General features: G+C 42.3%; 1 protein-coding gene across 3 annotated transcripts in view; it reads right to left on the minus strand.

The window, feature by feature from the left end:
- The window catches only part of nckap5l (NCK-associated protein 5-like), a 53,045-nt gene extending 42,893 nt beyond the window's left edge, over positions 1 to 10,152 (minus strand). For 2 of the 3 annotated variants that reach the window (XM_078950186.1, XM_011477622.4), the window contains exon 1: positions 10,013 to 10,152. The gene's annotated coding sequence lies outside the window, so the exon portion shown is untranslated. The remainder of the gene's footprint in view (positions 1 to 10,012) is intronic. The other variant, XM_078950185.1, reaches the window with a different exon arrangement.
- Between the last annotated feature and the right edge of the window lie 775 nt (positions 10,153 to 10,927).

A 10,927-nucleotide genomic window follows, 5' to 3' on the forward strand; every position in this document is an offset into this window, starting at 1 on the left:
AGAACTTGGCGGGCCGCTGCAACGAGAGACGCTCAAACCCACCACTGAGGCTAGGGGCTGTTCTCGCACCTTCTCTGATTACACAAACAGCAGGAAGCGCAGAACTGTGGGGAGACAATGCGGGAAGAGATAATCCCTTTGATGTGTGTACATTGTGTGCGTGTAAATAGCTGTGATGATGTGTTGCAGAGCTCCCCGCCAGCCCAGCCTCCTGCTGGGACCTCTTCCTTATCCAGTCGGTTTTGTGAGGAAACTGATGAATATTTTGCCATCCTAACGCAGACTCCAGAAGTGCCTTTGGTAGCTCCGGTACCTGCATGCATCAGACAGCGGGGTGATGAAGAGCTGAGCTGATAGGGAGGGAGGGCGGGCGGGCGGGGGACCTTGCTTGTACTATCTTCAAAGCCCTTTTTGCTGAGGGGAGGAGCGGTGGAAAGGAGATGGACGACTGCAGGAGCGTCTGACCTGCGCACGCTCTCTGGGCAGACTTCAAACCAATTGAATTATTGTCCCCGGAGGTCTTTACTCCCAGTAAAAACTGCAAACGGTGACCTTATGGAATGACAGATTACAGACCGACTCACGTTGATCCTTTGGACTTTTGCTTTAGAGGACACACATTCCAGCCAACAGCAGAGCAAAGACACAGCTGAGGAGTGGCCACTATCAGGCTGACTGACTATCAGCAACTATTCACATCCTTTATCAGGATAAATCTGTATGAAATTGAAAACCACTATTGTAAACATTTAAGCAAAGATAGTAAAACTTTAGTCAACAGGTTTGTTATTGAGTGTCTTTCAATCTTGAAAATGAAAATGATGAAAAACTTAATGTTATTCAATAATCGGCAGACAAACTTTAGTATGAACCTGCCTTGCTTGTTTATGGAGTAATTGTAGTGATCAATTTACAAACAGGTAGCATCATTTCATCTGCTGTATGTATATGTATATATTAACTAACAACACATTTTTTCCTTCATAAAATAGATATCACCAAAAGATACACTTAATGCCCTTTTTCTATCAAATATTTATCAAGTTTTCAGCTTTATTCATTCATTCATTTTCTAAACCAGTTTTGCTCCTTTTGGGGTCACGAGGCTGCTGGAGCCTATCCCGGTCACTCGTCGGCGAAGGCAGAGGACATCCTGGACAGGTCGCCGGTCTGTCGCAGGACCACAATCACACACCCATACACACTATTTAGAGTAACTAACTAACCTATGAAGCATGTTTTGGGACGGTGGGTTTTAAGCTTTGGTTAATAAGAAAAGAATGTAAAAAGTAATAGCAAGAAGAAGAAAAAAACAATCTAATATTCTGGTTATAATTAACTAACTTCATAGATGATTTTTTTAAAGGTTGTCCAAATGTGTGAGTGAACTGCAAAGCAGCAGCAGATCTAACAGGGGATCTGCCTCACATGGAAAACGTCTTTCTGCTAATCCTCCTGCAGAGATCTGCTCCGCATCAATGTAAAATCTTTTAGAAGTTTGAGCATTTTTAGAAAGAAAACTAACAAAATCCTGGTTGTGCCACCGGCAGCAGCACTGAACTCGTGTTCTGACAGGTTAACTGTCTATTCCTGTGTATTTATTGGTAATATTTAGTGTTTGTGATTCAAATTGTTTTCTGTCAACTCAAAAACAACTCAGTCTGTTATTTAACAATTATCTTGCATTGAAAGCCCTTAATACTGCATCTTAGCCATCAGTGAAAGTATTGTGGTATGGACAAATGGAACTGCTGTCTTCTTAATCCATCTCTATTAAATCTAATTAATACATAATACATAATTTTTTGTGTAAATCTGAGTTAGATTATCAACGCATTTCAAATGTATGCAGGTTGTTGGTTTTCATTAATGGACAGAAATTACCGTAAATTCCGGACTACAAAGCGCACCCGATTACAAGCCGCACCCACCCATATTCACGTGTTTGACTGCTTTTATACATACACAAGCCGCGTCAGAGTACAAGCCGCGCATGTGATAACCGATATTGTCATCCTGACAGATCACGCCCAGCATCCCAGAGTGAGTGCAATTCATTAGCACATTGTGGGTGGTGCCAATTTTGCCTCTGGGTCACGTATTTAAGTGTATCGACATCTGACAAACAGCATGGAGCTCTATTCTGTTCACAAGTTCCTCAGTTATGGTGTTTTTATTTCTTTTTTTTTTTTACTTATTGACAATCTAGGTATCTAACATAAAATTACAAACAGTAACCATATAATCAACATTACATCCCTCAGTTATAATGAGGAAATTTACATCCGCGATTCCACATTTCCCATGAGTCTTAGGGGCTAAAGGCGGGGCCAACGCCCGGCTCGCCATTCTCTTGTACGTGTTTAAGAATTAGCAGCAGTGCATGGAGGGGTGAACGGGTAAAGCTCTCCTTCCGCTTGTGTCGCAGCAGCGTTATGGGAGTAACAGGACTGGTTAGAAAACACAACGGTAAAATAAAGCAGCGGCGACTGAAAAGCGCGCGCCTCAGCGCGATACGCGCGCCTCAGTGCGGCGCGTGCGTCAGAATTCAGAAGCCTCTGCACTCCGCGGACGCCTCTGCGCTCCGCTCCCGCCCGCGCTCCTTGTCTCCCCTTCCTATCTACTCCGACACCTCTGGCCAGGGCAGCTTCAAGGAGGAGCACTTCGTCCCCGTTGCGCCGGTGGATGGAGCAAATCGTTTCTGTGCAAAGCAATCGGACTTAATACTGTACGTTTTGTGTATGAGGGGCGGGTGCGTTGTTACGTGTGGGAGCCTTCAGACTGCCATCGGCCCCGCAGCTCAATCAGCAGGAGAAGTTGTCTCCGGCTCACACGGAGGCTGTGAGTTTTTCAAAGCAAAATTCCGCTTTTACGGTTTCCTTAGAAACCGTAAATGGAGTGTAAATTCACTCCATGCGCTGTTCTCTCCGTCACGCAGCAAACCGGCTTTTCCAAACCCGTTGGTGACGGTGGACTTTTTTACGCTGCTTTTAACGATTGCTTTTAACTTGAAAGCTTCATCATATTGTAGCGGCGATCACGTGCACGTTGGGTCTAATGGCCCCAAAGGATTCTGGGATGCGGCCGGGCATGCGTGTTTCGTTTTGTTGAACCATGACTAAAGTGTCTAAGACCTGAAGTCAAGTCCATGCTGTTTGGCTGCTAAGAGGTGTGTTGAATAAAAATGCCTCGTGCTTGGTGTTAGATAGAGAATTCAAACTATTCACTGAGTTCGAAAATACGTACATGGCGGCCGCCAATTAAATCCATAAATTAGCCGCGTCACTGAAAAAGCCGCAGGGCTGTAAGCGCAGGAAAAAAGTAGCGGCTTGTAGTCCGGAAATTACGGTAATCCAACGTTCTTCTGTCCGCATCGTCTTTGTTGCTATTTGAACCTTTAATAAAGACTAAGTTAACAGAACCAGCAGACAAATTTAACATCTCGCCACGTCTGCCCTCTTTAGTAAAAGTTGTTGGTGCCGCATGTGGCGTCTGCGCGAGGTGCCTGCCACAAGATGTGGGACACAAAGGAGCGAGCACATCTGTGAGCAATTCCAGGCGAGCAGAGAGCGCCAGCATTTATACTGCCCGTTACACTTAAGTAAGTCACCGCTTTGGCTTTTCATGATGTAATGCTGAAGGAAATCTGAAAGTTGCACTGGAACAGGGCCCTCGCAAAACTTCTGTCGAGACCATAAATGTCAAGAAACGATTGCAGGGCAGAACCACATTTCTCCTCAGACGCCAGGCCCCACATCTGAGGAGGAGATGCTAACAGCTCTGCATGTTCTCCATGGAGCATTGCCTTCCATATACATTCAGAGTACAACTTTTGTATACCGTGAATGCTTGTTAACGGACTGTAAACATTAGCAAACAACCTAAAGACAAAATATCCTTGTTTTGCAGGTTGATACCATGATAGTCTACTGGAGTTTTAAGTCCCACTCCGATCATCTTTTGATCTATTGTAAGAGTGTTCCCAGTTGTCTTTTACTTATGATGGTGCTGTTTTTAGCCAAATAAAAAAAAACGATGTTTTCTAGGACATAGTTCCTGCAGAGTGGCAGGGCTTGATTGGAAATTCACCACGGAGTTGTAGGCGGAACTGTTGGTGTTGAGCAATCCCAACCTTTCTTCCCCGTGCTGTTGCTGAGAGCTCTCTGTTTATGCAAAGACGGGACCGTGTGGCCCTACCAGTACTTTTATCCTGTGCAAAAGAATACGCTTTTTCAAACAGACTTTTTTTGTTCTGCTCCTGATTCACAATGATTTGAATAAACAAATACTCAGAAATTCAATTTTAGGTTTGATTTTCTTGATATAGTGTCCTCTATTATCACAAAAATGCTACAAGAACATGTTAAGAACATCGAAAACACAATTTTCTTCTGAGTGGGTCTTTCCGTCCCTTTCTATCATAACAATTTGGTGTGTTTAGAGAGATTTGGACTTTTTCTTGGAAAGTCTGAGTCAGAATGTAATTTTGCACTTATTGTATCTGTGGAGGCTATTTTGTGCTGCAGGACACAAGATAAACACTCAACCAGGATTTGTAACTTCAAAAAGAAAGGGGTTTGTATTTCCATAAAGATCACAAAAACTATCAGAATACATTTTATTCAACTTTGGTAAAGAAAAAATTGACCAAAGGAAGAGACATCTGCAGCATAACAGAACCATTTTTCTATCAACTTTTTTTACTTTGAGCTTTCAGTTCGACAACATTTACAGAATATGGTGAAATAACAAACCCAAATCAGAGAACAGGTGATGAACTGCCAAAAGCCCATGTAAGAGCGGGGCTCTGCAGTGCAACCAATCGGATCGCACATGCGACCCAATTCCTTGACAGTGTGACTGATAAAAATCTTTGGTCGCACCAGTGCACCCAGCTGTTCGAGGAATTGAAAAAAAATATATCTCAGTGACTCTGAAAGTCTCCATGTGGTTCAACAGCAGACAAATATTAAGTCCATCTAGTGGTCTAAGCCAATCAGAGACAGCGTGGGGAACGGGTCCACCTCTGATTGGCCGAAGTCCACATATTCCTGCCTGTGAGAGTGGCTTCATTTACAAATCCTGCAGTCAAAGCAAGGCGAGGAGCTCTGATAACCAAGGTAGTCATAGCCTGTTCAGAATGTTTAGGCCTGGTCCATATGAAAAACTAGAAAGGCTCGGTTTCACTGAACATGTTTCTACTCAGGTAACACTGCGGCATGAACCCATAGTGGTGGAGCTTTGATTAAAAAACCCTCAGGTCTTTTAATTATTAATCAGAATTAAAAGATCACTGGGTCCTCGGAACCACCAGATCCAAAGATGATTGGAGTGGGTCTTCAGTAGAAAGACACTGAAAAGCTCAATGCATCTCGAAATAAGACATTTCAGGTTGTGATAAGGCCAACGTTCTAGTACCTTCCCTCTATCAGCAATGGCAGGCAGCAAATGGTTTTAAGAACAAAGACTGTCAAACTGGGCTGTTAATTGAGCACCTAGAATAAAGAATTAGGACACTTAAGTAAAACCCGTGCAAAAAGTTAGTCTAAAGCCTCAAAGAGGAAAGTCAAAAGCAAGGAACATTATTTTGGTGGCAGTTTTTGTACAAAGGTTTCATTTAGAGAAAGAGAAAAACAGCTGCAAACCATGACTTTTAAAAACATGTATTTAGTGTGCGTTTCAGATCATTCTCATGCATTAGATATCAAAGTGAGGCATTTCTTCACCGCCAGTTAGTTTACGTCATATTTCATTATCGGTTCATCTCCATCAGAACCTCTCCTGAACAAGTACCAACGACTAAACATGTAACTTGAACCATTTCCTGATGGAAAAACAGAGAAAATGCTGGGACCATAGATAGAGCTAAACAGGAACAAGTGGAAACTGAAATATTCACCAATGGAACAACAGGACGTTCACAAGTCTCCAAGGTTCTACTCAACAATAGAAAAAAATGAGAATTAAATGTAATTTTATAGGTGCTCATAAATAAGCTAAGTAAAAGCGTCAAAAATCAGATTTGACTACTTCTAAGTTCTTACTTTTAGTATCGTCATATTTTTTTAAACTTTGGATAGAAATAGTTGCAGGACATGTCTAACGAGAAATAACATGTGTGACACAGATGGCACTGAAACAAAGACAGTTTCATGCTGAATAATGCTTTGAAGAAAATTTGGTCTGTCAAATTGTATAAAATCCTTTGGAGACCATGTGCATGTTTTCATTTTTCATGCAAGGTATTTTTTAGTATTATTCAATAAAGCATCCATCCATCCATTTTCTTAACACGTTTTATCCCTGATGGGGTCACGGGGCTGCCGGAGCACAACCCGGCCACAGTTGAGCAATGGCGTTTACGCCTTAGACAGGCCGCCAGTCTGTCGCAAAGGCCACAATCAGACACCCATTCACACAACAGTTTTCGCCGACTCTGACTGCTCTGACACTGAATAACCCCACACACTATCCATAACTAACAAATCATTTACTTCAATTTTTAAATAAACAGAACATTGAAGAAGAAAAAAGTATATTTTACGTTGTTAAAATGGAAGACAAGACTAAAAATGTGCTTTTTATGAAAAGCGTCAAGACAAATCGACAAAAATATTAAGCCGCTTATTCTTTTCAGACAATGTGTGGTTAAGATTTCATTTAACTGTATGGATTTTGAAAGTTAGGAGTGTTGCACAACGTAAACACATAATTGTAAGGATTCTGTGGTGTTGTTCTTCGGTTATTGTTTTGGTTTTCAGGTTCATGATCCACAGCCGTCTTCACTTCAGTTCATAACCCTCAGCCTATTTAAGGGTCTTGGTTTCTGGTCATCCTTGTCAGGTCATCTGCTCTTTTGTGTCACCTTTTTGTTTTGCCCCTATAGTTTTTTCATGTTTCAGTTTGTTTTATAAATGTTTTATTTCCAAGCCTGGTCTCCTGCATTTTGGGTCCTCCACCACCAGTTCCTGACAATAATACTGAATATAAAACACTCCATTGTTAGACCTGATCTGTTTAAAGAGCAAAGGCGGGAAATACATCGGGTACCCGTTTTTAAAACGCGTTCCCCATCGTGAAATAGATAAAACCGTATAAATATATTACTAGCCTAGAACATCATCTAAACATTCTCCAAACACTTCTAACGAAACAAAATCGCTTTCCATGAATGACATCTTTTTTTTTGTTGTTTTACGCTTTCTGGATTCATACTGCTTAACCCTTGAGCTTGTGGGGTTCAGATGACCCCACTCCCAACGTTAACGTGCCTCCAAGGTTAACATCGGGAGTGGGGTCATCTAGACCCACTAGACAGTGCTCTGAACCTTTTTTCTTCAATGATTTGTGATCTTCACTGGTGTCCATTGATTACATGAAATCTTTCCACCTTTATCCACCTTTGTCATGGTAGGGAGAACACGTCAATGCAAGGGTGGGGTCATCTGGACCCCACAAGATAGCACAAGGGCTAAAATGACATAAATCACCACAACAACAACAAAAACTGCAAACCAACATCTACAGATGGCCCTGAAGAGGCAAGAAGCAGAATTGGAAGACAGCAGCCTGCAATCACTAAAAGATTCATCGAGCATTTCCTCTTCGGCAAAACTTAAATATTTTACAGCCCGACTTCTGGAGGCTTCAGATGGTCATTTTGTGCTCGTTTCTTCACAATTCCCACTCGCCGTTTGTTCAGAAAACCACGAGACGACAAAAACCAGTATGAGTCTGTGTCTGACAACAGTCACTGATCATTGAGCCTGAGCGTTTATCTCTAAGACAGCTATGCACCGGTTAAAGAGACGCCCAAAATCTTGTTGTAATCTCTGCCACTAAATGGCGTTAGCGGCACCTGTGTCACCCTCACGGGTGAAACCAAAAACAAAAACAATCCCTTTCTCGTGACTGTTGGGAGGAATGTGGAGTCACCCTTACAGAAAAGCAGCTTTGTTAAAGCACAATGCAGCGACACGCGGTCAACGCTCACTAATGTAGGCTGCAGACACCTGATTCAAATGAAATGCTTCAGTCAAAATAATCGTCTTATAGCGGAAAAAAATGAAATGTTGTGCTTCAATTCTCTCTTGAGGTTCTTATTTACAGTCAGGTTCTGGAGGCTGCTTTTTCCCCCTTACTGTCATTTGACTTTTTAAAGATTTGTTTTATTTGATAAGGATGGATTGAGCAACGCAATGACTGAAAACTGCAGGAAAAGGTTAAAAATTCAGCCACAGATTGAATCTAACTCTTCCGCAGCAACATTAAGAACACTATTTTTTTAAACAGTTAAGAGATTTTTTTTTTTTTAAAGCCTCAAACATCCACATCGCCCCCCTTCCCATCACCCATCTGTTTAAACGCCCTTTGGCTAGCTTACCCCCCCTTACACCCCCAACCTAACATTACATGTACAAGCAGTATTGGATCCAGCCGTATAGTTTTAACCCAGATTCCAGCTCGGACGAGGAAAACTAAGACGTATTTGGATCTGGTCTACTACCTGCAGATGCATCAGAATGGAGCGGAGCAGAGAGATTGTAGCTCACTCAAATAAACTCTTTCCCAAACAGCATTTTGTCCTCTGCTGATTCACAACATTATGAATTCATACATGTCCGCCATCATCAGAAAAATGCAACAAACAAACAACACCAAAAACACAATTTTCATTGGAGTGGGTATTTAGGATGAAATCAGAGATTTAGACCGTACAGGTGCCTGAGTAACACAGGTAAGTCGATTTGTGGCAGTACATTAAACAACAGACTATTACAATCTGCAACTTCAATTTTAAAAAAACATTTGCTCAAACTGAATCTACGTGTAGATGGACAGTGGATGTTGGACACTACTAGGTAGGTTTTTCTACCTATTGTTAAAACAGATGTGCATTCAAGAAATCAGAGGTTAATCAGCTTTTTCTCGTGCATTTTGTTGCCTTTAAAGCAGCTGATGTCAAGCCTGAACAAAAAAACAGGATAAAATCCATTAAGGTTGGCCTCTCCAAAGCTTTAAAACTGACCTTCCAGCTAGGCCAAGATCGTATGGAGAATTTTTATCAAATTCAAAATACCTAATGATTTTTTCTTTGCAATTTTAATAATTAACAGATTACTAAAAGTGAAAAGCAATCGTTAAATGGAATTATTATCATAATCACGAATTAATTAGACTATCATTAATAAAGTAAGGGTTCTTTTGATGAGAAGCCACACCCATTATGATGGTTTACAAAAACACGTTGTTTAAAGGAAAGAAATACTCAAGCAACAGTCTCAATATCAGTTTGCTGGGTTTGATTGGAAACACAAAATACCCAGCATGCTTTAATGTCCAACTTTAGATGATTAAAATATCCCAATATGCAATCCTACATATTCTAGTTGGAAGTAGAAGTAGAATGTTGACGTGAGATTCTCATGGGTACAGGTTCAGACTGCCTTCTAACTTCAGGTTTCCTCTGTCTGCTCGCAGTGTTTGGGGTCAAGCGTCGGTGCCATCGGCGCCGGGAGCCGGTTCTGGCTCTGGTTCTGGCTGAGGAGCATCACCCGCTGCAGCCTGGATCTCTGACAGGAGGCGTTTAAAGGAGCCGCAGCTGATTTCCATCATGCATGCTGGATGGAAAAACCACCCACCGACTCGGCTCCGGGTCTGCTTCCCCTTCCCTGTTCCCCCTTATCGGCAGGGCCAAGTCAGCGGGACATGGCGTGTTTCAGGCACCACGAAGAAAGACTTGTTTTTAATTTAAAGGCCTCCAGAACCTGAAACACCGAGCTCAAACGGGTTGTCCTCCGACAAGAGTGAAGCTGAAACGCCCTTTCTCCACACCCGGAGGTCCCAGGGAGGAGAAGCGACCTATTTTCTCCCCTCCGCCAAACAAAAAAAATATTGAACTAGCTTAAAAAAACATGCTAATTATCAAGGCTGCAAACCTCTACTGCCGTTCAAACCCAGCCAGCTTTCAAGCATCCCGTTAGGCTGACATTAACCTCAGAAAAATGCTCACCTGGTTCGGTTGAAGGTGGTCGTCGAGGCGCCGTGACTGATCCCGAGCGAGCCATCGGTGTGTGGAGCGTCGTTGCTGCTGCGCCGCGGCGGCCGCCGCTCCTCCTCTGCCCGGCGAAGTGAACGTTTGAGCGGAGGAAAAGTGATGTCATAGCGCGAGCCGCCCGCCCCGCTTTCTCCGCGAGGAAGGCCCCTCCGCCGAACTTCACCCGCAACTTCAGAGCGCGAGGACAGGAAACGTGCCGCTTAGTCGCTTTGAACGGTGTCTCTCACGAGGACGTCTGGCGGGAACATGTTTGTTTCCGCTTTAAATGGCGTTTGTAAGGACAGGGAACATGGAAAATGTTATCTGCCAAAACCAAACATGCTCTTTTGCTGTACTGACTGAGGTGTTCGTTAAATTATAGGCTAAATGTCCTTTTGTTATTTAAGGTTGGCACGTTCCATAAAGTGGCACCAAAAGCTTAAAATTTAAAAGACCCACTCAGTCACTTTCTCCAAAGAAAATTGTATTTTGGGTATTAAAACATGGAATTTTAGAATTTTTCTCATGACAGAGGACACTTAAGAAGAAAATTAAGCTTAAATTAGCATTTTTGAGTATTTCTTTAATCGTTGTGAATCAGGAGCGGACGAAAAAATGCAGTTTGAACAGGGGTGTAGTTGTTACAAACCAGTCAGAGGCTCACAAGCTCCATTCTGATACATCAACTTGCAGACATATAGATCCATGTTTGTCTTTGTTTTCCTCATCTGAGCTGCCTAAATAGTACCTTACTTAGTCTGTATTACCAGTACTTAGTCTGTATTAAAAGTGAGGCAGTAAACTTGACCTTAACTCTATATATTGTAAACTTGAAATTTTCCAACTTATTCTGAAGTATTCAGTTAGTATACTTCCTGCACTACACATACA

Source organism: Oryzias latipes, chromosome 7 (genome assembly GCF_053564925.1).
Source record: "Oryzias latipes strain Hd-rR chromosome 7, Olatipes_Hd-rR_3.1".
Taxonomy (NCBI): Eukaryota; Metazoa; Chordata; class Actinopteri; order Beloniformes; family Adrianichthyidae; genus Oryzias; species Oryzias latipes.